Source organism: Schistocerca serialis, chromosome 2 (genome assembly GCF_023864345.2).
Source record: "Schistocerca serialis cubense isolate TAMUIC-IGC-003099 chromosome 2, iqSchSeri2.2, whole genome shotgun sequence".
Taxonomy (NCBI): Eukaryota; Metazoa; Arthropoda; class Insecta; order Orthoptera; family Acrididae; genus Schistocerca; species Schistocerca serialis.
Window position 1 is genome coordinate 409,076,038 of NC_064639.1, and position 26,504 is coordinate 409,102,541.

The 26,504-nt window shown below is 41.6% G+C and overlaps 1 non-coding gene across 1 annotated transcript; it reads right to left on the bottom strand.

The window, feature by feature from the left end:
* Positions 1-2,021: 2,021 nt before the first annotated feature.
* Positions 2,022-2,093, bottom strand: Trnap-agg (transfer RNA proline (anticodon AGG)). Its single transcript has one exon. It is a non-coding gene; the product is annotated as a tRNA-Pro (tRNA).
* Positions 2,094-26,504: the final 24,411 nt, after the last annotated feature.

Genomic DNA, 26,504 nt, shown 5'->3' on the forward strand with positions numbered 1-26,504 from the left:
TTGTCCACTTCAAACTTGCTTTTCAATTTTGATTTTCCGTCTTATTTCCCAATAACATTTTATTGAGTGGAGTCGTGTGCAGTAGGTTCACTTCCTATCGCTCCCTTCTCGTCGTCTTTGTGTTCCCTTTCCGCATCTTTCTTGTATTTTTGACGTGCCACATTTCGATTGCGTTTGACTTTCTCGCTTGGTGCGCAGAGGTTTTGTAATCTTCCAGTTGGTACTACTTTTCTCCGCTCCCCTTAATGAGTGTTTCTTTGTTTCCGTGGTGAAAGTGAAATTTGGTTCCGCACGATCTTTCACTTCCCTGTCCTGTTCATATGTTTCAGTAACAGCTCCTGTGGTTTGACTCATATGTTCCTGTATAGTTTCCTGGCATGTTGCTTCCTGCATCGGTTGATATTTACGGTTCTGCAGTGGACGGTTCAAGTGTATCCTCCAAGTCTTACTGTCGGGACTGGAGAACAGCTCTTTCCTCTTGAGTTTCCCTTTACATCTCGGATTCGCCCTGTATGGCTGTAACGTTATCGGACTTCCGTTTGCTAGGTATCTGTGCAGATTCCTCTTCGGAGTTCGTACTATCCTTTTCTAGTGAATGTTTCTTGTTTTCTTGATTTGGATGAGAACTGGAAGGACAACGCTCTTATCTACTTCGTTATCTCGCTGGTGAATTATAGCTGTTATCCTGGAAGGTAGTTGAACACCGGTCTTTATGGGTCTCATGCTCGTCAGCGTTGTATGATTTCTCACGTAATTCATTTTCTGCTGGTCCCTTGTTCAAGGTTGGGAATTCCCCTGTAGCTAAAATAAAGAACTGGTCAGTGGATTCCATGCGAGTATTCTCGGTGCTGCCCGCTGTATTACTTGCGTGGATCAATTCCTCTGCGGCCGGCTGGAGTGTCCGTGTGGTTCTGGGCGCTACAGTCTGGAACCGAGCAGGTTCGAATCCTGCCTCGGGCATCGATGTGTGTGATGTCCTTAGGTTAGTTAGGTTTAATTCGTTCTAAGTTCTAGGCGACTGATGACCTCAGAAGTTTAGTCGCATAGTGCTCAGAACCATTTGAACCAATTCCTCTGCCTCAGATCTTGTCCGCTGTTGCGTGCTGTTTCGTCAAATAAACACTTGCCGTGGTCAGTTTTCCCGAAGATGTCCTGGCTCATTACACAAGTGACATGTGGGATTTTGCCCAACATGAACTGTGTGTTCTCTGCAGTCGCCTGGAAGAACGTGGGACGGGATATCAGACGTTACAAGCATTCTGAAAGATCTAATCCAGTTCTAGCACTTAATCGTGTATCTATTAGCCCCCTTTTGCAATTCGATGCTTTTGGCCTGTCCATAACTAGAAAGTAGATCCATCAAGTCCTTGTTGTCTCGCTCTGGAGAAAATTTCAAACCCTGACAGTTTTCAGGTCATTGTTGGCGTTACTTACATCAAAGGCAATGACAGAAACATCACGATGACTGAATTCTAATTTTCCCTGGGTTTTGTGTAAAATTTTGTCTAATATGAGGTAATTATGCAATTTAGTAAAAACACAGTACTTCTGACTATTCATTTGAATGTACTCCGCATTATCACAAGAATTAGTGAAGCTACCATGCAACCACTCATGAACTTCCAAAGCTGTATGTTGCACATCTGTTGTATTCCTGCCAAAGGCGAACCTGAAGTATTTTTCTGATCGAAGCTATGAACATGATTCATGGCTACGAAGCTGAACCTCCGCTTCCCGAACAATACACAAAGACTATGAACAAGAAGTATTAATACTTACAATATGGGGGGGGGGGGGGGGGTGGCTGTACAGGGAAACGCGATATACATGTACAATAACACGTGTTTACGTGACGCGTCATGTACTCCACGCGGAGCGCCGCACCGCGCGTCAGCACATTCTGAGCACTCGGTTGTGACTCACTGACTACTGCTTGCAACAAATTTCCAGCAAATAAAATAGAAGTAACTAAAAAGAGTCTTTGCAAGTGGATACAATGGTTCGGAAGCGAAAAAAATTTAGGGCTCGTCCGGGATTTGAACCCGGGACCTCTCGCACCCTAAGCGAGAATCATACCCCTAGACCAACGAGCCATGTTTTACGTGCGGCTCAATTTAAGGTATTACCATAAATGAATTGATATTCATAGATCAAGAAAGTTGTTTATATATCGCGATTAGCCGGAGGGCCAAAGTCATGACGAGCTGATGGCGTACGTATAAGGAACCAGGGAGCGTCCGCTCGCCACGTGTGTAAGACACGACAACGCTGGCATTGAGCTGCAAGGAAACTCTCATGACAGTCAACGTTTGGGATAATCTTGGGCAGTGCTAAATAGTGTCGTCTTGCACAGAGGGATTATGAATAGTATGATGTTGCAATTCTACACCGAATTGGTAGTTTCTCTAATTTACAGCTATGATTAACAGAGCCGTGCAGCTGAAGTGAATTATTCTTTAGCCTCGATTGCTCAGTCGCGACCTAGCCGTAATTGTTTTTACGAATAAATAGCTCTAATGAACATGGCGTTGTTTTCAATTGAAATAAACCTTTAGGTACGGAGGTATGTTCTATGTGAGAGAGAGGACAGAAATACTACAGGAAGCGAAGATTACGTTACATGCGCTCGTAGGGCATTGCATTTTTATTAGTTTCTTTTTATAATTTTGCGATAAAATTTAGTTTTAGTTAGTCTTATTCCAAGTACAGTGTTTGGGATAAGTGATGTACACGTCTTACGTACACCTTATTTCAAATGTCTGTTTTGCTAAACTATCTCAAACACATCGCCACTGTCTGTAACTATATATGTATTAATACATACAGCCATTCTTCCTCAGATGTTACTCTTATATGTTCGTGATGTAGATAAGAATATAATTATACGTCTTTTGCAAATGAATGTTTATTATCATTTTTAACCAAATATGTACGAAATATTTATATCTAGGCGAGCACCTTTTTTTATATAGACAACCAGTGATGCCTAAGAGAAATAAGTGAAACATGTTTGGTCCTAACCGACAATAAACATTAAGCTGCAAAATACAAATAATATTTATTCATACATTTTTATATACATTATTCTCTGTACTTGTTTCCTTCTATTACAAAAAGTTTGTCGCATGTACAATCAGTGAATCTACTATCGTCATAGTCATATACCTCCATGAGTCGTATATAGCAAAGTAGCATCTTAAAGACTCCAATGATGGGAAACTCTTCGTCGCTTTAATAACAACTACATTACATCTAGTAGGCACGTTTTGATTGCTGTGTGGTGTAATATCGTTATGGAGACTTGTCTAGAAAGTTTTTCTGGTAAAAGCAACAGCAGAAATAAATTCTGATAAAGTTAAGAAGTCCACAAAGGGGACTGTTATGTCTTACAGAACGATTAACGTCACTAGTTGTCTGAACATGTGTCTATAGAACACCGTATCACAAAGATCACGGCGACGGCAGCTACACAAACCAAATATTAGTCACCGATACAATTCACAGCCTGTTGTAAATCAAACAAATGGAAAATACTTTTTGCTTTGGTGGTGCAAGGAGCACAAATGACTGGCCTAAATACAATGAAAACCTGGTATGTTATCCGAAGAGTTGGTTTTACATAGTTCTCTATTATTTAATATTTTATGATACAGATCTCTTGTATAGGGAGAAGAAGTAAAGGGATCGATAAGATATTAGAGCCGTTCCTCGTTGTGCCGCTTCGCTCGATGAAACGCCAGATATGAATGAAATGCAGCCCAAACGTGGGGCACAAGGATTAAAAAAAAATTGAATGTATATGGCAATAGCAAAACATGGAATTGCCCGTAGATGGTATCTGGACAAGCAAGCCTGTCGTGGGACAGAATTGAATACGTCTTCCACGTACCCTGATCAGCAGTGTCTGTCGTTCATAGTTAAGGAGTTTAGACAACTGCGTGAGTATCATGAGCGATTCACCAACGGACACTTTGTAGGATGTGAAATAGCGACTTGCAGCTGCGTGGCAACTTCAGAAATTCGTTGAAGTCAGGGTACTTCTTTGGGTTATATGACTTTCTGATGTAGTTCCGGCTGCCGGGAACATCCAGGATATAGCAATCACCTCTGCAGTGTACTCTGCCACTATTGCACTTTAAATTGATGCGAGAGTGGTATACCAACGCTTCAGATTGAAACTGCAAAGGTGTTTTAGTTTATGTACCCTAGGTGCCTGATGACGATTTATAACAGTAGAATTGATAGTAATAGTGAAGGTTTTCATGGCAGCTCATGACTGTACCAAAATTACGATTTTCGACGAGCCATTTGTTGCCAAGCAGACGCGACTCTGCATTGTAATCGTATCATGTTTACCGAAGCTAAGTTCTCAGAAAACCCGGCAAACAGTCGACGATACGGTAGTGAGGTTTTTTGTACGAGCACGTACGTTTCAAAGTAGTCAGTAAGTCGTTCGAGTCAGGTAGAGGTAGTCAGAATTTTGAGTTAGTCACATGAAACAGTAATACTAAGTAAATATTAAATTAATGTAGATGGCGGGTAAGCAGGGAAAACATGATGAAACCAAAAATGTTAATTAGTAAAATTCTTGAAGAGTTCGTGTCAGGGGACTGGTAAAGGAGTAATGTTCTGATTTAAAAAGACTAAAATGGATAAAGCTAACAATCGGGTGTGAAGAACAAGATTGGTTATAAACGTAGTCTCATCCAAATGTTCATGATTTTCTTATGGAACCATGCAGAATGCCACTAAGCGTAGCGTAGATGGTGTCGTAACCAACGTGGGCTCTAAATTGCATACTTGAGGAGCTATGACCATTCGTTCATCTCCGCTAATGTGAAACTCATCTCCTCTATTGAGCAACTGTTCATAGCTCTTAAGGTACGCACTTTAGAGCCCACGTTTATTAGACATTTTTTCTCGTTTTTGTCCACACTACCTCCACTGAAAGTTACCAACCCTACACTCTTCGCAACACAAGAATCTGTACATGTATCCAACTGTCAGAGGTATCAGAACGATTTTCGTTTATAGCTTTCGACTCGTTCGTTTCCAGTGCAGGGATCCCTACTTCAAATTAATACATTTATAGTTCCCCATCACCCTAGAAAGTCTGTAACATCATCACGGAATCACCACGTGTATACGAACATTTACAGATGTCCGCGCCTATAACTTTGACGCTCTGTAGTCTCGCTGGATGACGTTTCCGGACATGGGTTCCTGCTCAAAATACAATGTACTCACTCCCCTCTACAAGTCCTAGAAGTCCGTAAGGGGAACTTCCGACCACCCTGTATACGAAAGACAATTTTAAAATCACAATAAATTGTGCACAAATTGCACCCGCTAACCCCAAATAGCTAGGTACACTGTACAAAACAGACATCGCCGATAAATGAGTCGCAAATGTGGATTTGGAGTATTTCTTTCCAAAAAGACATACGCTCGTCTCATGAAACAACAGACACAGTCCCTTTGACTGTTCAGAGATGTCACTAAACCCGCCCAAAGACGTAAACAACCATGCATGAGCAGCGCCTATTAGACTGAGGGAGTCCGACAGCCGATCAGTTCCAGTCATTCCACCAGGAAGGAGGTACACAGTTCGTGTTGTCTGTAGTTCAACCATGCCTAGACGGTCAATACCGCGGTTCGATCACATACGTATTGTTACTTTGTGACAGGAAGGGCTTTCAACAAGGGAAGTGTCCGGGCGTCTCGGAGTGAACCAAAGCGATGTTGTTCGGGCATGGAGGAGGTACAGAGAGACAGGAACTGTCAATGATATTCCTCGCTCAAAAGACCATGGGTCCCGCAAATTCACTCCCGAGGTCCATGGCGAGGTCCTTATTTGCAACCACGACACCATGCAGCGCGGTACAGATGGGTCCAACAACATGACGAATGGACTGCTCAGGATTGGCATGACGTTCTCTTCACCGATTAGTGTCACATATGCCTTCAACCAGACAATCGTCGGAGACGTGTTTGGAGGCAACACTGTCAGGCTGAACGCCTTACACACACTATCCAGCGCATGCAGCAAGATGAAGGTCCCTGCTGTTGTAGAGTGGAATTGTGCGGGGCCGACGTACGCCGCTGGTAGTCATGGAAGGCGCCGTAACGGCTGTACGATACGTGAATGCCATCTTGCGACCGACAGTGTAACTATATCTGCAGCATATTGGCGAGGCATTCGTCTTCATGGACTACAATTCGCGCTCCCCATCGTGCACATCTTGTGAATGACTTCCTACAGGATAACGACATCGCTCGACTAGAGTGGCCAGCATGTTCTCCAGACGTGAACCGTATCGAAAATACCCGGGATAGATTGAAAAGGGCTGTTTATGGGCGACGTGAACCACCAAACCACTCTGAGGATCTACGCCGAGTCGCCGTTGAGGAGTGGGACAATCTCGACTAACAGTGCCTTGATGAACTTCTAGATAGTATGCCACGACGAATACAGGCATGCATCAATGCAAGAGGACGTGCTACTGGGTATTAGAGGTACCGGTATGTACAGCAATCTGGATCATCACATCTGAAGGTCTTGCTGTATGGTGGTACAACATGCAACGTGTGGCTTTCATGAGCAATAAAAAGGGCGGAAAAGATGGTTGCGTTGATTTCTATTCCAATTCTCTGTACAGGTTCCGGAACTCACCGAACCGAGGAGATGCAAAACGTTTTTTGATGTGTGTATATACATAATCGGCAGCCAAGTGTACGGTGCGTGACGGATGATATTGCGTGCTGTCACTATCCAGTCCTTGGTCTTTTTCATATTTTAAGGAGATTGTGGCAGCTCACAACAATTATAATGCGTTACGTAAGAAAGGTGCCATTAAATAAAATCATTCACGGTTCCAAAGGAATACAGTTTTTTTCTTATTTTTAATACTTCGTACTCAGAATAAAAAAAGTCTTTTAGGAAGTTGAGTTTTTGGTTTGGAATGGACTGGGTATGATGGTTGGTAAAATTTAGTCGTAATAATTAGTAACAGGGACGCATTATCATTGGGGCAAATTATGAACATATTGCTGCATTCATTACTTGTATGTCTACATCTGTGTCCTACAAACGACTGTGAAGTGCATGGCAGAGGGTTCGTCACACTGTGCCCGTCATTAGGGCATTTCCCTTTTCCATTCAGGTATGGATCGCTGGAAGAATGACGGTTTAAACTAATCTGTGCGTGCTGTGATTAATCTGGTCTTGTCTTCACGATCCCTACTGGAGCAATACGTAAGGGGTTGTAGTGCATTCCTAGACACATCGCCTAGAGTTGGTTCTACAAAGTTTCTACGTAAGCTTTCACAGCGCTGTTTGCATCTATCTTCAAGCATCCTGTTACGCTCTCCCACGAGTCATCAAACTAACCTGTGACAATCCTTGCTGCAGATCTTAATAGTCATTAAATATGCCCTGTTAAGCCTGTTTGATACTGGCCCCACACATCTGAGCCAATTTTAGGATGGGTCATAGGAGTGTTTTGTTTGTAGTCTCCTAGTATTCTGCCAATGAAACAGTCTGCCAACTTGTTTACTTACGGCTGGGTCTGTACCATCATTCCATTTCATTTCCCTACAAACTCCTACTCTTAAGTATTTGTCGTGTGGCAGCTTATTCCCAAACTGTAATATAACATTTTATAATGCTATATGCACATCCTCTTGGTCAGTTTAGTGGATCCTTTAATGGCACATCGTAACTGCAGACAGTATTCAGTACTACCAGTGGCTGCCCAGACAGTTCAATTACTATTTATCTTCCTTTACTTTTGTTACGGTGGGGGATCTATTTTTAATTTTACGGCAGCTTTAAAAGCTTCCTAGCTGGCTTGGACTATGTAGCTTTTCATCAAACAAATATATAACACACGCCTGGAAATTGAAATAAGAACACCGTGAATTCACTGTCCCAGGAAGGGGAAACTTTATTGACACATTCCTAGGGTCAGATACATCACATGATCACACTGACAGAACCACAGGCACATAGACACAGGCAACAGAGCATGCACAATGTCGGCACTAGTACAGTGTATATCCACCTTTCGCAGCAATGCAGGCTGCTATTCTCCCATGGAGACGATCGTAGAGATGCTGGATGTAGTCCTGTGGAACGGCTTGCCATGCCATTTCCACCTGGCGCCTCAGTTGGACCAGCGTTCGTGCTGGACGTGCAGACCGCGTGAGACGACGCTTCATCCAGTCCCAAACATGCTCAATGGGGGACAGATCCGGAGATCTTGCTGGCCAGGGTAGTTGACTTACACCTTCTAGAGCACGTTGGGTGGCACGGGATACATGCGGACGTGCATTGTCCTGTTGGAACAGCAAGTTCCCTTGCCGGTCTAGGAATGGTAGAACGATGGGTTCGATGACGGTTTGGATGTACCGTGCACTATTCAGTGTCCCCTCGACGATCACCAGTGGTGTACGGCCAGTGTAGGAGATCGCTCCCCACACCATGATGCCGGGTGTTGGCCCTGTGTGCCTCGGTCGTATGCAGTCCTGATTGTGGCGCTCACCTGCACGGCGCCAAACACGCATACGACCATCATTGGCACTAAAGGCAGAAGCGACTCTCATCGCTGAAGACGACACGTCTCCATTCGCGGCATGCTACCAGTGTTAAAGACTGCGATGGAGCTCCGTATGCCACGGCAAACTGGCTGACACTGACGGCGGCGGTGCACAAATGCGCAGCTAGCGCCATTCGACGGCCAACCCCGCGGTTCCTGGTGTGTCCGCTGTGCCGTGCGTGTGATCATTGCTTGGACAGCCCTCTCGCAGTGTCCGGAGCAAGTATGGTGGGTCTGACACACAGGTGTCAATGTGTTCTTTTATCCATTTCCAGGAGTGTACATGATAACCCACCACCTTACACATTAGTGGGTCTTAATATCTACAAGATAATAGTTTTATTAGCAGCATTTATTCTATTCTAGATTTTCTACTTTCTTACTTACTACAAGATGAAGATTAAAGTTACGCTATGGGCAAGTCTACTTGTCTACTGAAATTCAATTGTTCCTATCCTAGCAAACTAACACCTGCAGCGCTACACACGTGCCAGTAAATCCATAAACCTACAATTTTTGGCCGTGCCCACCGAGCTAATCTACGTGTGCGCGGCCCTGGCACTGGCTGGTCTTAACTGGATATCGCTGCAGGTTCTGTTTATGATTGTTCAGAAAAACTACATTTTACTAAAAAACACCTAACTACTATTAGTCATTATTGGTGTGCTATGAGTCTAGTTCGCGATAGTTTCGAACCTTCCCCCTGTTCCAGGACGTGGCGGATGATGTAGCTTACTTAAAAGGATCAGGAGTGGCAATAAACCTGTTAAGATCTCAGAGTTCTCCTTCACAGAGGGCGGGAAGCACACAATTCTTTTCGCCGTATCTTCACACACTAAGCAACCCAAGGGCTGGCCTATCTGTTGTTAAACTTCATTATATGACGGCTAAACAAATCCTTTTGGTAAGATACGGTGTGAAGCAGATGCAGAAACCAGAACGGGAGAAGCATAGGATCTGCTGATTCTCTTTGGTTTCATCACTAAAGAATGTCAGTTCAAAATCCTTGCAACAGGCCCTCTGGTTGGCTCACAATAAACATTTCTGCAAAACGTGCACTTTAACGTGTTTGCTTACGAGATAGAAATCTGTCAAGGAGTGGAAGAGCCTTCTTTCTCAGGTCAGCTTATCATTGGTCAAGTATGACAAAATCCCTGAGAGTAGGAGTTTGTTTAACTTATTTACAAAATTGTAATTGGTCAGAGCTCCTAAGATCTGCTGTGATTGGCCAGCTAGGTTGCCACACTGTCAGGAACAGCCAGGTATGGAGAGTTCAGTCAGAGAACGTCTGCTGCTAGAAGATGGAAGAGTAGAACACTTACTGCCAGGATACCTGTGAGACGGCACGTGCTGTTGTAGAACTGAGCACCGAGGCAGTGCTGCACTAAGAACTTCCAGGCATTACTGTCGCCATCTTCCACATTCACATTATGTGGGAGTGATGGGAACGAACTGATGAGGAAATCACTGAATTGAGGGCAACATGAAGCTAGTTAACTTTCGTCAGGGTGTAATTAAATAGTTTCAATGTTTCGCAACCAGCTAACTGTTTCCATCATGCACCTTGGCGATTTTACTGGTGTTTGTACTTATTTTTCAGCTTTCTTTCTTTAAACCAAAACCATTCTTGCAGTCATTCTCATGATTACGGTGCTACTGTGATGCTGTGCTCATCCACCTGTGTCAAGGTTACATTTCATAAATACAGTCCCTGGTCCATTTATTAAGTGTTCATATACTTATCTCAGTATTTGTTGATACTGATCTCGGTATCTGTTGATGCTTTACGGTAATAAACCAAATTGATACAGTGCCGCTAGTTTCTGTTTTAGATAGAAGAGCCTCTTCATTCATATATGCCTGTGTGTTGCGCTTCTCACATTTTCATGCTTAACTGGACCACCCTTACTAGTTTTCCTTCAATGAGACGTTCCCATGCACAACATTGTTTTCTTTCTTAAATTTGCGTGTTCTTATGTGGAGCTTCCATTTTCTGTAGGACACCAGGGTCAGACACATAGCATCTTAGGGATATGCTAAGCAGCAGAACCGTCATCCCACATTTCGTTTGACAGATTACAGTTGTAACTCACTGAAGTTATGGTCTCAGGACACTATGCTTTTTTTCGTTTTGTAAAAAGCACAGTTTCACATTTCTCAACAATTTGAGCGAGTTGCCGGTCTTTGAACCACTTTAAAAGTTCATCAGAACATTTATGCAGCTGGTTTCAGACAGTACTTCCTTCAAATGACTGCATCATTTGCGAAAAGTCTGAGATTGCTGTTAATTATATTTAAAACGTTGTTAATATACAATAGAGTAATGCGGTTCTTGGATTTTGTTCCTCAAAGTGTCAAAGAAAGGAGACGAATCTATTACTTATCGCAGTAATATTTAGGATAAAGGACACTATATTGGGAAGAAACGTGATCATAAATTAATCTTGAAGCAAAGTACAGGGTGTTTCAAAAAGAATATATGTATTACAAAGTATTATTTTGTCCAAACTATCGATCGCTGCGTCTCGGTTCGCCTATTTGACGAACGAATACGTAGTCTAGCTTATATTAATAGCTGCTAGATGTCAGTTGTCTTTTGTTTTGCTTGCTAAGTCGTTTTAAAATGACTACTCCCCAGCAGAAACCATTCTGTGCTCTCGAGTTTGCGAAGTGCAACTCCGTCATTACTGTGCATAGACGTTTCAGGTTGAGGTACCAAATTGATCCTCTGAATGGATGGAACATTCGCAGATGGTATCCACAGTTTCTAGACACAGGATGTGTACGTAAAGGTAAGAGTCCTGACCGCCATCGTGATCCTGAAGAAAATGTTGCACGAATTCAAACTGCTGTCCAACGTAGTCCTTCAAAATCAACTCGTCCTGCCAGTCGGGAGTTACAACTGCCTACAACAACAGTTGGCGTGTTTTGAGACGTCGGTTGGTTATGAAGCCGTACAATTTACAGCAATTTACAGCTGTTACAAGCTCTTCGTTCTGATGTCAAACGCAAACGTGTGGCATTTTGTAACGAGGGTCTTGCTGCTACTGACAATGATAAAACTTTCGCACAATGCATCGTGTTCAGTGATGAAGTGACTTTACAGCCACTGAACATGTACAAGATTCGCCCAAAGTCAATGTGTTTTTTTGCGATATTCCGATCATCTGTTTACGGTCCATTCTTCTTTGTTGGAAACACGGTTAACGGTCAGCAGTATCTCGCAATGTTACAAAACTGGTTGTTTCCGAGGCTGCACAAAGACAACTACATTTTTCAACAAGACGGGGCAAGACTGGAGTCGCCAAGTGCGTGAATATCTGAATGAAACTCTACCGAACAGTTGGATTGGTCGTCAAGAAGCTGGCGGCTTAGCATGACTCAGTTGGGCTCCACGGTCACCGGATTTTACATCCTCTGACTTCTTCCTGCGGGGTTCGTGAAAGACAGCGTTTATATACCACCACTCCCTCAGAACCTGGAAGAGCTGAAGAACCGAATCCGTACCGCCATAACATCAATGACGAAGGGCATGCTTGCCGAGTACGGGAGGAATTTGAGTATCGATGTGATATTGTTCGTGTCGCTGATGGAGGACATATTGAACATCTGTAATCTGAACTTGAGAGAGTCATAAATATGTGTGTAAAGTTTCATATTCGTATGTCTTAAAGTTTAATAAATATATGCATTGGAAATACGTGTATTCTTTTTGGAAATCCCTGTACATCTTGGACGGATTTGGAGATATGTTTAAAAGGAGGTAATTTGATTGGTAATTGTATCGATTACTATGGAGAATTATTAGCTGTCCATAGGCAGCACCGTGTCCAGTGGGAACGAAGATAGGTACTCTTAACGTTTCCTGGATAGTTTGAGTTGTGAACTTAATAGTACTAAGCCCCGAACAGAATCAGATTTTGTTATGCATTTTGCGAATCATTATTTTGGAATTGTAGGAAGCCAGAAAAAACATGATTTTTTGCTTAATGGATGAGCTGTTTCGATACCAACCACTTCATCGTAACCGGTCTCTTTGGTATTCTTGAGCGTAGTGAGGCACCGATGCCTAAAGTGGAACAGAGTTCACTGAATGTATGACAGGTAAAAGGGGCAGGGATAACTATATTTTTATTGTTTTTAGAAAGGGGCGAGAGTAGTTTCCTTTGGGGAACACTGTGGCACTTTAAGCCAGCGCGCAAGGATTGAAAATTGAAAACCATATTATTTTCAGAATAAAAAATTCTAATGTTTATTAAGTGAATTATTTTTCTAATTACCACAAAGTAGATTTGAAATTTGACTATAAAGGAAAAAGCTGAAGATATATTTTGGTTCCCTTTGAAAAACCATAAGGAAACCATTGTAGTTATTTAAAGGGTGAAATATCTGCAATGGATGTATTAATCGCAGCCTTATATGAGAACTAATTTAATTCCAATAATGTGTGAGCAGTAAACTGCACACTGAAGACTTATGTTGGAGATCATTACGTAAAACAAAAGATTTGTATGTAGGAACAAACCACATCATAAATTACTATGTAATATATCTAATAGCAACCAGATGTAGAGCGTATTATGTCTGATTGGAGTAATATCTCCATGTTAGTAAGAAAGGAAGTGTGATAAAAGGAAAAGCAACTTTCTCTGTAACTGATGGAGAAACGTAATATTAATTAATTAATACTGAAAGAGAAGCCTTAATCTGATGGTACATAGAATACATTTGTAGATGTCGAATATATATTCTGTTGACGAAAAAAAAGTCTTGGATTTTAATAGTTCTCATGAAATATGCGAAAGATATTACTACACGCTTATTAGTATCGAAAAGCACAGCATTGTGCAGTGTTTGACCTTATTAGCTGTAGAGGAGGATTGATGTTATGTTGTTGGTAGCTGCAGCGTTCTTCCAGAAAAGACAACTTCCCCCACATGACAGCTGCTCGCTTTTCACTTCACAGGCAGACAATAATTCCCCTGCACTTTCTATCCGGTTGTCTTATGTGAGTGGATAAAATAACGTCACTGAAATCGTGTTCAAATAGTGGAGCTAATTTCAGTTTATTAAATGAGTACGTATTTACATTTGTTAAGTGAGCTTTTACGAAAATGCGTTTCTATAACCAGTGACTGAAAAGTGTTTAATTTGTATGTATGATGTTGTCAGTGACCTGTGTAGTGCTGACTGGAAAGGTATTGAACTGGTAAATATGGCACCTTGCTGCTGTCTATCATGACAGCGTATTGTAAAGCCATGTAAGTGTGTTGTAGTCACTTGGTGGTGAATTAATGACTGACGAGAAAGATACTGCACTTACATCAACCATTCATTCAGGAATTGCTGGTACTTATAGAGCGGGCTGAAATGAGTGGCACCACTTACCACACATCCGCAGTATATGTTCCGTGGCGGGCGTGAACATGTCTGATTGTATGGGGCTGTTGACCTTCGAGGATAGAACAGTAATCTGTTGTAGCGGATCGATTGACTTACGTTGAAGTATCTGAACACCTCTATTTCAGATGGAGACAATTTAAGCCTCTGGACCTCTTCAAATGTTTGGAGGGCTGAGGCTGAGGTGATACATTTCATACCCCTCATGTTGCGGAAAGTATCCCAGCAGGTGGATAGTGGAGACCATGAAATCCACATTTTTACTGCATGTTGACAGCATGTTACACTTCTGATAGGGTCTTCAGTGAGATAGACAACTTACAGTTGAAGCTATTTAGCTTTTTTACATGACAGCACACTTAAAAACTGCAAATAACTACTCAGTCAATGACATGAAACTAATTTCACTATCAGGGGCAGTTAAAAGAAAACGAGACAGATGGAAGAAGAGTAAGTCAGCTTTAAATCTTTGCGTTTGCCTACGGAACCGGGATTGTACCCAGATGTGTACCTCTTCGTTCGAAACAAATTCAGGGCCACGAACGTCTTTCTTTGGGGCTCTAAAAATATTGAAATAGCACAAGGAGATTTTGATTTGTATGGAAGATGTGTAAGGACTTCCCGGCGAAATTTCTGCAGAGTAGTAGAAACAATTTCGGCAACATGTGGGCCTGGTCCCTCCGCATGCGATTTCCATATTTTCCACTCGTGGTCGTCGATTTGCTTCGGACGAAGAGATGCATGCCTGGGTACAATCACGGTTCCGCAGGCAAACGCAAAGATTTTTCCATAAAGGCACCGACAGTCTTGTCCAGGGGTGGCCAAGATTTTGCCTCGCGTGCCATGTCTGGGCCCGTGTGCCAAAGCACTCGGCCTCGGTTTACGTTTCCCCCACGACCACGCCACGCTGCCTGAGCGCGTGGAGGGTGTAGAGGGGATAACAGAGAACGCGCCACATTTCAATGGCAGTATGGTCTTACTGCATATGACATGGTTTTATATTTCACATTTCTGAGAAACATAGATCAGAAACAGAACAACTTTCCAGCATTGCGATTACTAAATGAACCCGTGACGAAACGCACCCTCTTCTTTAATCTTCGCCATCTCTTCTCTTGTCCCATCTGTTTGAAAATAAATCAGCGGGTACAGATTATATCCCTGCAGAGCTCCAACAAAATAGTAGTGATAACATACAAAATAAATTATTGTGATCTATGTTATGAAGAGGTTATCATACCACCTAGCTTCACAAAAAGTACAATCATTGCATTATCCAGCAGGGCAATTGCAAAGAACTCTACAAATTATGGAACACCGGACCAGCTGTCACACACAGCAAAAATATTACCGTCATTTGTTAAACAGAGGATGAAAAATTTGGACGGAACTTAGGCAATGATGAACTTAGCTTCAGAACAGGGAAAGGAACAAGAGATGCAATAATGTCAGTACGTCAATTTTTTTAATAACATTACAAGTAAACACAAACACATATATAGCATTTACTGACCTAGAAGAAGCATTTGATATATCTGATTGGAAGTTATTATTTAAAGCAACACGCAAAGTAAGACTTGATTGGAAGGACAGGCGCTTGATTTTTAAGTCTGCACAACCGTCAAAGTGTTGAAGTGGATGTGTTAATGGTATCAAAAAAGAAGCAAAAATCAGAAGAAGGGTGAGACAGGGGTTTGCCCCATTGACTTTCTTATTTAATATATTAATCGAGGAGACGATAACAACAATGAAAGAAGAGACGACGGGAGTCAAAATGAATGATATTCTTATTCATTTATCACATTTTCCGATGACAGACTTAGAGAAAGAAGTAAAACAATGCTTAAGATCTCAAATGAAGAAATAACAAAAATAAAAATAAATAGCAAGAAGACAAAAGTCATCGTTATAGACAAGAAACGAGGTGAAGGCAAGACTGACATGAAAATAAGCAGTCACTAACTCCAGGAAGTAACTGAATTTCACTATTTCAGTTGCATTGTTGAAGAAAATATATATCTCAATTAAACCAAGAGAAGAATAACACTGGCGAAGAGTGCTTTCCAAAATAAAAGGATCCTTCTACTGAACAAATACATCAGCTTCCACACCAAGAAAAAATTTGTAGAGATCTTTGTGTCCTGACGTACGGATGTGGAACCTGCACATTAGTAAAATGAGAGAGAGCTTGCATCGAAGCTGCAAAAACGTAGTTCTGGAAGACAATAATAAGAACTAGCTGGAGACAGAAAAACGAACGAGATGGTTCTACAGGAAACAGGAGACAAGAGTTCACTACTAAAAATTGTAGACTAGCGCAAAGCAAATCTCATCGGGCACTTATATAAACATGATACTTTTCTACTAAGCATTTTCTAAGGGAAGATCGTAGGAAAGAAAAAGAGGTAACGACGGAGAACATCCTATTTGAAAAAAAGGATTAATTAAACGCGATGTTCTTCATAGATTGAGATGATGAGCACTGCTGAAGAGAGCAAACTGTGGATGCAGAGACAAAGCTTGGCCGTTTGAAAGAAGAACTTTAGTGTCGCAGACTGAGGTGCAGTATTCGATCATTTGAATTAATTTCAACGAATAGTTTTGCAAAAATTTTGTAGCACGATCAGATTCATACATCTCGGTTCCTGAACTATAAGCGAAAGTAATTTCGCATTCTCTGAGCCCATTGTGTTTTCAGACTATAAAAAAGAAAGCTACGGGAGAGGCCAAATCAAATTTACCGAGCTTCGTGAATAAAGGTTGGATGATAATAGCGTTACCCGATCAAATCATTAAATTTTAAAGAGGTTTCTTCAGAAAAAATTTCCATTTATCCCTGATTAAAAGTTTTTAGGAAGTTTCGTATGCTGTTTAGGAAACATAAAGGTTCATGTAACGCATTTTCCTATTTCCGTTTCCCATTTAAAATATTGTTTTGTTAGTTGATTTTCAAACAGGAAAATTCCCATCAAGTACACTCTCGCGAGGTTTTCGAAATATGACATGCCCTTCCTCCATACATAGTATCGACGTTCGCCGAAGCTCCATTTCCGGGCGTTGATTGGTTGTGTTAAATGGGTCCGTTTCTGATCCGAGAGAGATCACACGCGATTTTCGCGAGCTCACTTCTCTTTGGCCCAGTGTACAACCTGCATGGAATTTTATAGTAGAAATTTGAAATTTTAACTGTAGGGCAAACGCCTCAGCAAAGTTTTCTCTTTTTGTGATCTCATCAGCAGTGTATGAAGAAAAATACAGATGTAATTGTGTGTTACGAAGAGCTCAAACCCCTTAACGTTCTCGCTGTAGGGAATTAAGATTTAATGACGAGGCAGGGGGAACCTCAGGGCGGCACATTATTACTCTGGTCAGAACATATACCTCCACTAGGCAACTAAGTAGCAACCAAAGAGCGACTCACAGTATGTATGTTCGCAAACAAAGTACTCAAAATAATCCCTTGGAATAATGTACACGTAATAGCATTAGAGAAACAAAACAGAAAAGTAAATGAGAAGAGGTAGTAGATAATTATCTTCATAGTTACAGCGGACCGAAAAAAAATGTTGAGCAAAAAAGGGGATATATAAAAAGTAGAAACACTGCGTTAACAAATGGGACTGTGTGAACAAACGGCTGATGCGTGTAGCCGTGAAGCTAAATGGATACGACGAAGCGATCATTATAGCATATGCACCCATAAATATTGCTACTGACGCTGAGAAGAATAATTTCTTTATTATTTGACAAACCTCCTAGATGGCATTAGCAATAGGAACGACCTATATCTTTTAAGAAATTTTGATGAACGAGTGGGCAATCAGGATGCTAACATGTTTGTTGATCAATTTGGGAAGGATATTGTAAATAATAATGGAGAGAAGCTACTAGAAATGTGTGGACAAGACAGTCTTAAGAAATGGAATTGCTTTTTTCAATACAAATATGTCTATAAATGTACGTCGACACAGCCTGCAAGCAAGTTACGATATATCATTGATTATGCTGTTGTCTTCAGTCCAGTGACTGGTTTGATGCAGCTCTCCATGCTATTCTATCCTCTGCAAGCCTCTTCATGTCCGAGTAACTACTGCAACCTAAATCCTTCTGAATCTGTTTAGTGTATTCAAATGGTGCAAATGGCTCTGAGCACTATGGGACTTAACTTCTGTGGTCATCAGTCCCCTAGAACTTAGAACTACTTAAACCTAACTAACCTAAGGACATCACACACATCCATGCCCGAGGCAGGATTCGAACCTGCGACCGTAGCAGTCCCGCGGTTCCGGACTGCGCGCCTAGAACCACTAGACCACCGCGGCCGGCTTTAGTGTATTCATCTCTTCGTCTCCCTCTATGATTTTTATCCTCCACGCTTCCCTCCAGTACTGAACTGGTGATCCCTTGATTCCTCAGATCGTGTCCTACCAACCGATCCCTTCTTACAGTCAAGTTATGCCACAAATTCCTCTTCTCCCCAATTCTATTCAGTACCTTCTCATTAGTTACGTGATCTACCCATCTACTCCTCAGTATTCGTCTGTAGCACCACGTTTCGAAACCTTCTATTGTCTTCTTCTGTAAACTTCCTATCGGCCATATTTCACTTCCATACAAATACTCCATACAAATACTTTCAGAAAGAACTCCTTGACACTTAAACCTATACGCAATGTTAACAAATTTCTCTTCTTCAGAAACGCTTTCCTTGCCATTGCTGTCAACATTTTATATCCTCTCTACTTCGACCATCATCAGTTATTTTGAAGTGTCTCATTTCCTAATCTAATTCCCTCTTCTACATTCGACTACATTCCATTAACCTTGTTTTGCTTTTGTTGATGTTCATCTCATATCCTTCTTTCAAGACACTGTCCATTCCGTTCAACTGCTCTTCCATGTCCTTTGCTGTCTCTGACAGAATTACAATGTCATCGGCGAACCTTAAAATTTTTTATTTCTTCTCCATGGATTTTAATACCTGCTCCAAATTTTTCTTTTGATTCCTTTACTGTTTGCTCAATATACGGATTGAATAACATTGGGGGTAGGCTATAACCCTGACTCACTCCCTTCCCAACCACTGCTTTCCTTTCATGCCTCTCGACTCTTATAACTGCCATTTGGTTTCTGTACAAATTGTAGCTAGCCTTTCGCTCCCTGTAATTTACCCCTGCCACCTTCAGAATTTTAAAGAGAGTATTCCAATCAACATTGTGAAAAGCTATGTCAAAGTCTAGAAATGCTATAAACGTAGGTTTGCCTTTCCTTAACCTACTTTTTATGACGGGTCGTAGTGTCAGTATTGCTTCACGTATTCGTACATTTCTACGGAATCCAAACAGATCTTCCCTGAGATCGGCTTCTACCAGTTTTTCAGTCAGTATTTCACAACCGTGACTCATTAAACTGATAATTCTGTAATTTTCGCACCTGTCAACACCTGTTTTCTTTGGTATTGGAATTATTATATTTGTTGTATCCTAGCCAGTAATGCCACCCGAGCCCGCTGCCAAAAGGTTGGCAGCATCAAAGTCCGGACGCCGTCCGCATAAGCAGCGCCAGTGAGACAGGAAATCGCCGCAAGTCTGCGCGTGCCACCGCTGGCTTCTGGTTTCTTAAGCGCTGGAGTCGCGAGCGCTAGGACAGTTCTGTATTCGCCGCTCAGTTGTATACTCGCCACCGAATTGTGTACTTGCTAGTCAGTTGTGTGTTCATCGCAGCAGAGTTGTTGTTGGTCGTCAGCCGACGCTGACCTAGCCGCTCCGACTCGAACTAGACAGATTTCTGTAGACACGGAGTTCACTACGGTGTTTTCTGTATCATCGTTAATAAAGATAAGTACCGACTTTTATTTAATCAGAGTGTTTGGGTTTTCATCTTTCTGTTCACTGTTCCAGCGGACCGGTCGGCCCACTATTAAAAGTGTGGCGGTGATTTCGTAAGCCGTTTCTACAGCGAATTGCTTGTCGCTACGAACGCCGCCACAAAAATATTCTTCTTGAAGTCTGAGGGTATTTCGCCTGTCTCGTCCATCTTGCTCATCAAATGGAAGAGTTTTGTGATGGCTGGCTCACCCAAGGCTATCAGTAGTTCTAATAGAATGTTGTCTACTCCTGGAGCCTTGCTTCGACTTAAGTCTTTCAATGCTCTGTCAAACTCTTCACACAGTACCATGTCTCCCATTTCATCTTCATCTACATCCTCTTTCATCTCAATAATATTTCCCTCAAGTACATCGCCCTTGTATAGACCCTCTATATAATCCTTCCACCTTTTTGCTTCCCCTTCTTTGGTTATAATCAATCATAACAACGCTATAAGGAAAGAAAGTAATCGTACAAAGACAAATGATTGTAGAGTCCGTGGGTAGAAGCAGAATATGGACCTGATTATTTAATTTGGGTCCTCTTTCGAAAAATTAGCAGGTGCCAGACCAGTTGTAATAATATTGGCGAGGATCTGGACCAATCACAGTATAAGTTAAGATTACTGCAGGATCCTTCACCTGGCTTTTTATACAAGCTTATATCGAATGGGAAGCTATATCGGACTTTTAACAGTAGAAGTAGCGCGTAAGACAATTAAATGGTTCAAATGGCTCTGAGCACTATGGGACTCAACTGCTGTGGTCATAAGTCCCCTAGAACTTAGAACTACTTAAACCTAACTAACCTAAGGACAGCACACAACACCCAGCCATCACGAGGCAGAGAAAATCCCTGACCCCGCCGGGAATCGAACCCGGGAACCCGGGCGTGGGAAGCGAGAACGCTACCGCACGACCACGAGATGCGGGCGTAAGAGAATTGTAGGAGCTATTAATGAAGCTGCCAAGGAAAGTCTAGGAGCAGATGAATACACGTCTGTCAAATTTAAATGTGATTAGTTGGATGATGATATTGCCACAAAGCTGAAGGAGAAAAAGGAGGCATATAACAGATGGATTATGAATAATAAGACTGATGATAAAAGTAGCTGTGTAAAACTGAGGGGAAAGGCAAAGAAAGCAGGAATTAGAGCAAAAAAAGCTACGTGAGACTTCAAATGTGAAGAAATTATTAACTGCATAGGGAGTCCAAAGTCCAAAGAAGCATGGAAAGTGATAAAACAGCTAAGAGCAAATGACAACTGATAAGCCTAAGTAGATGGAAGACGTTCTATGAAAAACTGTTTAGAGAGAGTCAATCCAAATTTCAGGATATATGCTCCTTTGCAGGCAACGAACATGACACAGAAATCCAGGAGATAACGACAGTGGAAGTATAGGATACAGTTAAAAAATTCACAAATGTTGAAGCACCGGGACCTGGAACTTTACATATGGAGGTGTTGAACGCCGTGACAAACTTTTTTTTTTTTTTTAATATCTCGCAAAGCTACTTGATCTCAGTCTTGTGGAGAGGAAATCCTGTCGAGTTTTAAAGAAAGCTTCACTACAAACATATTTAACAAGCGAAGCAAGGATGACTGCGCAAATTATCGAAGCATCGCAGTTCTCAGTTCTATATCGAGACTATATGGTAAAATCCTTAAAACTGACATTGAGAGAGAAACTGAGGAAGTAGGAGAACAGAGTGGTTTTCCGGCAGGAGGGTCCTGTGTCAGTAATATCTGCAGGAGTAGACAGGTGACCGACAGGAGACTGGCACATAACTTGGACACACACATTGTTCTTGCAGACTTTGGAGATGGCCTAAGACAGTGTACCATTTCATAGAATGTAGGAAGCAATCAATAACCAGAACATTCATAAATGTGACGTTCAAGTCGTTAGAACACTGTCTGCAGATAATACTTGTGTCAAGGTTGGGAATTTGCTATCACAGATACTTAAGATTATCAAAGGACTGAGACAAGGATGCTTCATGCTACCTCTGTGAAAGAGTTTTGAACGAAGCTCTGAAAAATTGGAAAGGGAAGTGCAGAAACATAGGAATTAGGGCAGGTGATGACATCCTGTTGTCGCTACATTTTGCGGACGATCAGGTCGCCTTTACCGAATAAGAAGAGGATGTGTCTTATACTTTAAGTAAGCTTAAAGAATAATATGAGCAGTGGGGCATGAAAATTAACTTTACAGAGGCAGAAGACTTTGTTGCCGGAGTTATAGGAAGGGACCTTATTATGGATGATGTGTCTATAGTAAAGTGTAGTCGATCATACAAATATTTAGGGACAATCATTTCGGATAAAGGTGGAAAAACGAGGAAATAAAGCACAGAACAGGAAAGTCTTTCAACGTGCTGGTTAAACTGCGACTACTATCGCATATGAAATGTGTATGTTGATTTAATGTGTGCAGTGTTAAGGCAGCATACCGAGTTCGAATTGCATTTCCGTACCCGAAGTGCAATAGTGGAACAAAAATTTAGTTCATTGATAGAGACATGAGTGCCTTAAAGATGGTTGTCAACTGTCATAAACGAACCACTGGAGCTCAAGCTACTGCTGAGGAATACGCTGTTGACGAAATAAAACAAGTCGTGTTTACTTAAGGGAACGTCAAATGACGCTGTTAATCTGCGTTGTCACCTTGCATATGGGAAAAATGGCGGAAATTCTATACTGTATGAATTTATTGCGGTTTTTTTATGTACTATGATAAGCTAGGAAGGTAGCTCAAGTGTTAAAGATTACGAAACATTTTTTGTTGACTATGTTAGTCATTATTGTAACTATCAATGTTAGATAGCGATTGCACCTTCCGCTTCTGTCGTTAGAAATGGCGCATATCTGGGATGCCTTGCAACGTGCTGTTCAGAAGAAATCTCCACCCCCTCGTTCTCATATGGATTTATGATTAGCCCTGTAGCATTCATGGCGTCAGTTCCGTTCAGCGTTACTTCCGACATTAGTGGAGTCCATGTCACGTCTTGTTGCAGCGCTTCTGTGTGCTATCGGGGCCCTACACGATATTGGGTACCACTTTCCTTGGCCCTTCATATATATATGAATTAAAGATATCTGAATAATGTATCGGACGCCGTATACAACTTAACATTTTCACAGTAAAAGGAGTCTATGGAGAGCGCTCAAAAACATGAAAGCCACAAATCCAATAGTGCTGTTGTCATGGGCACGGGTACAGTATGCATAGTGGACTGATGACAGACGAGCAAATCTACAATCTCTTTTTAGAGTCACCCATAAAGACAACCATGAGTCAACAGTCTTAACTGGCGTACACGTTGCACTTGGTTAGTTGTACTGTTAAACCAGCATCAGGTGCAATTATTTCGGACGTCTTGTGATGTGATGTATATTATCAGAAGTATTTAGACACCCCGAAGTAATGCGAAATTGAACACTAAGTGTCATGATCAGCGGACCAGTCTGTATGAAAGGAGCCGCGGAATATTGCATCGTTAGTATCGAACCAGTAACAGTAGAAAGGGTAGGTTAAGAGATCTCAGTGACTTGGAACGTGGACTAGTCACTGAATGTTTGATGCGCAATGTGTCGTGGAGGCTGCAGTTCAGGGCAGAGGTGATTCTGTGATGTTTTAGGGGTTGATTTCCGTGCTGTTAGTTTGGCTTGCACATTCAAGTTACCATCAACATGTACCAGATGTCATCTTGGGTATTAATACTACTAGATCACTGCCGGTTTCGTGACAATAAAAGCCATGTCTTTAGGTGAACATATGACTAAAACATTAGTGCGTAAATGCTCGGAATCTTTTTACCCAACATTTGTAGTGACAGAACACGCGGCCGCGTCCTCTGTACGCGGGTCCGTATAGATCGGTAAACAGACCCAGCCACTATACTGCAATCTGTCTGTTTTATTCTACGACATGCCGTCTTTTAGCAGTTTTTTGTTTTTGTTTTGACGTACAACAAATGTTGCGTAAAAAGATTCAGAGCTTTTTCCGCTCTAATGTTTTGGTCATGTGTTCACCTGAAGATGTGGATTTTAGTGTCACGAAACCGGTAATAATCCAAGAATAAAGGCCTGCTGAAGCGGTTGTTAATACGCACGATCACTACTCGTGGTTGCCCCACCAACAAGGTTGTCTGCATGTACCAAGAGGTTTACTTCCACATTTGGTTTACTTCCACATTCTCGATAACAACATGTGTGTTTTCCGTTTGCGTTGATGTTTAACATGGTTTCCTGACAGTATCAGAGTATTCTGAACTTACATGATGGAAGCTAACCATTTGTAGCAGAGATCAATTGATCCGAACAAGTCTGCTGTGATGCATCTTTCTTCGAAGATGGCTCAAATGACTCTGAGCGCTATGGGACGTAACATCTGAGGTCATCAGTTCCGCAGAACTTAGAACTACTTAAACCTAACTAACCTAAGAGCATCACACGCATCCATGCCCGAGGCAGGATTCGAACCTGCGACCGTAGATGTCGCGCGGTTCCGTACTTAAGCGTCTAGAACCGCTCGGCCACCGCGGCCGGCTTTGTCGATGACCATGTGGTTTTTGTGGCATACTAAAGTCACAATGATCATGTTGAGATTTTTATGCAATAAACCAGTAATATTCGATGCAGGTCATTATTCTAACTTATGGGAAGTATACCAATATTGACCCTATAATTTATTCTCTTGTGAATTCTTCGATGTTCTGACTGAAGCAGTAATGATACACCAACACCCTCTAGCAGTTTCCTTTGCAATCTGCTAGAACAACCCGTACGTCAGAATATGTGGCTGTTCACTGTCGGAGATATTTTATTGCATTGAACGAAGTGCAAAAAATATACTGGCATTTAAACACTTGCAGATCTAGTTTAGCCTTGTAATAGAAACCATTTACCGGAAGTATTGTGAGTAAACAATAGCAAAATTAAGTCAGGGTAGCCAGATGGTGATTAGTGTCCATCCTTCTGAAAACAAGTTCAGTCTGTTTAAAACATGGGAACCTCATTCGGTTTAGCTCTAGTGTACAATAATGCTTTTTTGAGTTTTGAGTTACTCTTAAGTAGATTACCTAGTACAGCAGTTGTTACATGAGTTTTCACGTGACATTTTGACACATTCACCCTCCGAGAAGAAACATACCGTACCGGTCTACTGCCTCGAATGTGTATTGCCAGGCGTCATCAAAATGTATGTGAATTGTGCTATATGAAGGTACATACTTATTTCTTTTATGAGGGCAGAAGCTCAAAGCAACATATTCAGTACTTCAGTACTTCCACGGTTTCAAAGATATAGTTTCTTAGGTAGATGGGCTGCTGTAACAGTACCAAAATACCGATCAACAATTTCTAATAAACACTGAATCAATGACGGACACATAATTCATGACTTAGATACTTTATACTGCATTCTTGGGCATCACCACCTGCATTCTTGGTCACCGAGACCTCATACAGCACGTAATTTGTGACAAGACCGAAATGCAGTCACGAAAACGGTGGCTCCAATGAGAAGTATATGATACAGATTCCCTTTTGTCCTTAATACATCTGCAAAAATCTTGAAAACTAGAAAGGAGTGACGTTACGCGACTGTTTTTTGTCAAAACTGTCACATACCATAATTAAATTCCAATAAATTATTAAGACCAGCCAATTTAAATTAATCTCAGTTTATAATCAAGAGTATGAAGTATGATTACAGCCCATGTTACTGATTGTCATACCCAGTTACTAGACTTCCATATTAAATTCTTCTTCTGGAGCCGGCCGGGGTGGCCGAGCGGTTCTAGGCGCTACAGTCTGGAACCGCGCGACCGCTACGATCGCAGGTTCGAATCCGACCTCGGGCATGGATGTGTGTGATGTCTTTAGGTTAGTTAGGTTTAAGTAGTTCTAAGTTCTAGGGGACTGATGACCTCAGAAGTTAAGTCCCATAGTGGTCAGAGCCATTTGAACCGTAAACCCTTCCGCTGGCCACGAAGCTCACCAGACATGAACATTATTGAGCATATATGGGATGCCTTGCAACGTGTTATACAGAACAGATCTCCACCTCCTCGTAGTCCTACGGATTTACGGACAGCACTGTAGGAGTCATGATGTCAGTTCTCTCCAGCAGTACTTCAGACATTCCCTCACTGTGATTGTAGCTTTGAGAAGTTCTATGCATCCATCGTGTTCAAGACAAGCACAACCACGCTTGAGCTTAGGCATTCACATTTAATTGTAGGATCAATAACTTACAACTTGAGATGAATTCCCATCGTGCGTAAGACACATAAAAGAAGAGCCCAAACTATTCCTTTTTATGCATTTGAATGCAGCGAAACATACAGATTACGATTAATGAAAGAAGACATGTGAACAGAACTACTTTGCAGTTCAGTTTTTAACTCATGTTACTGCGCATCACCTACCAAAAGTACAGAAACTAAATTTTGTTATGGTACTTCTTATCTTGCCATTCTATCATAAATGACTTTGCTCTGAACAGGAAAATTGTTCTTAAGCGTAAATTTAGAGGCAATGGCGTACGGAAGTGGTAAAATAGTGTTGTCAGTTAGTCTTTTGTTTTTATTTTTTTATTTTGGTTTTGCTGTATGGTAAGTGATGTCGAGAGTA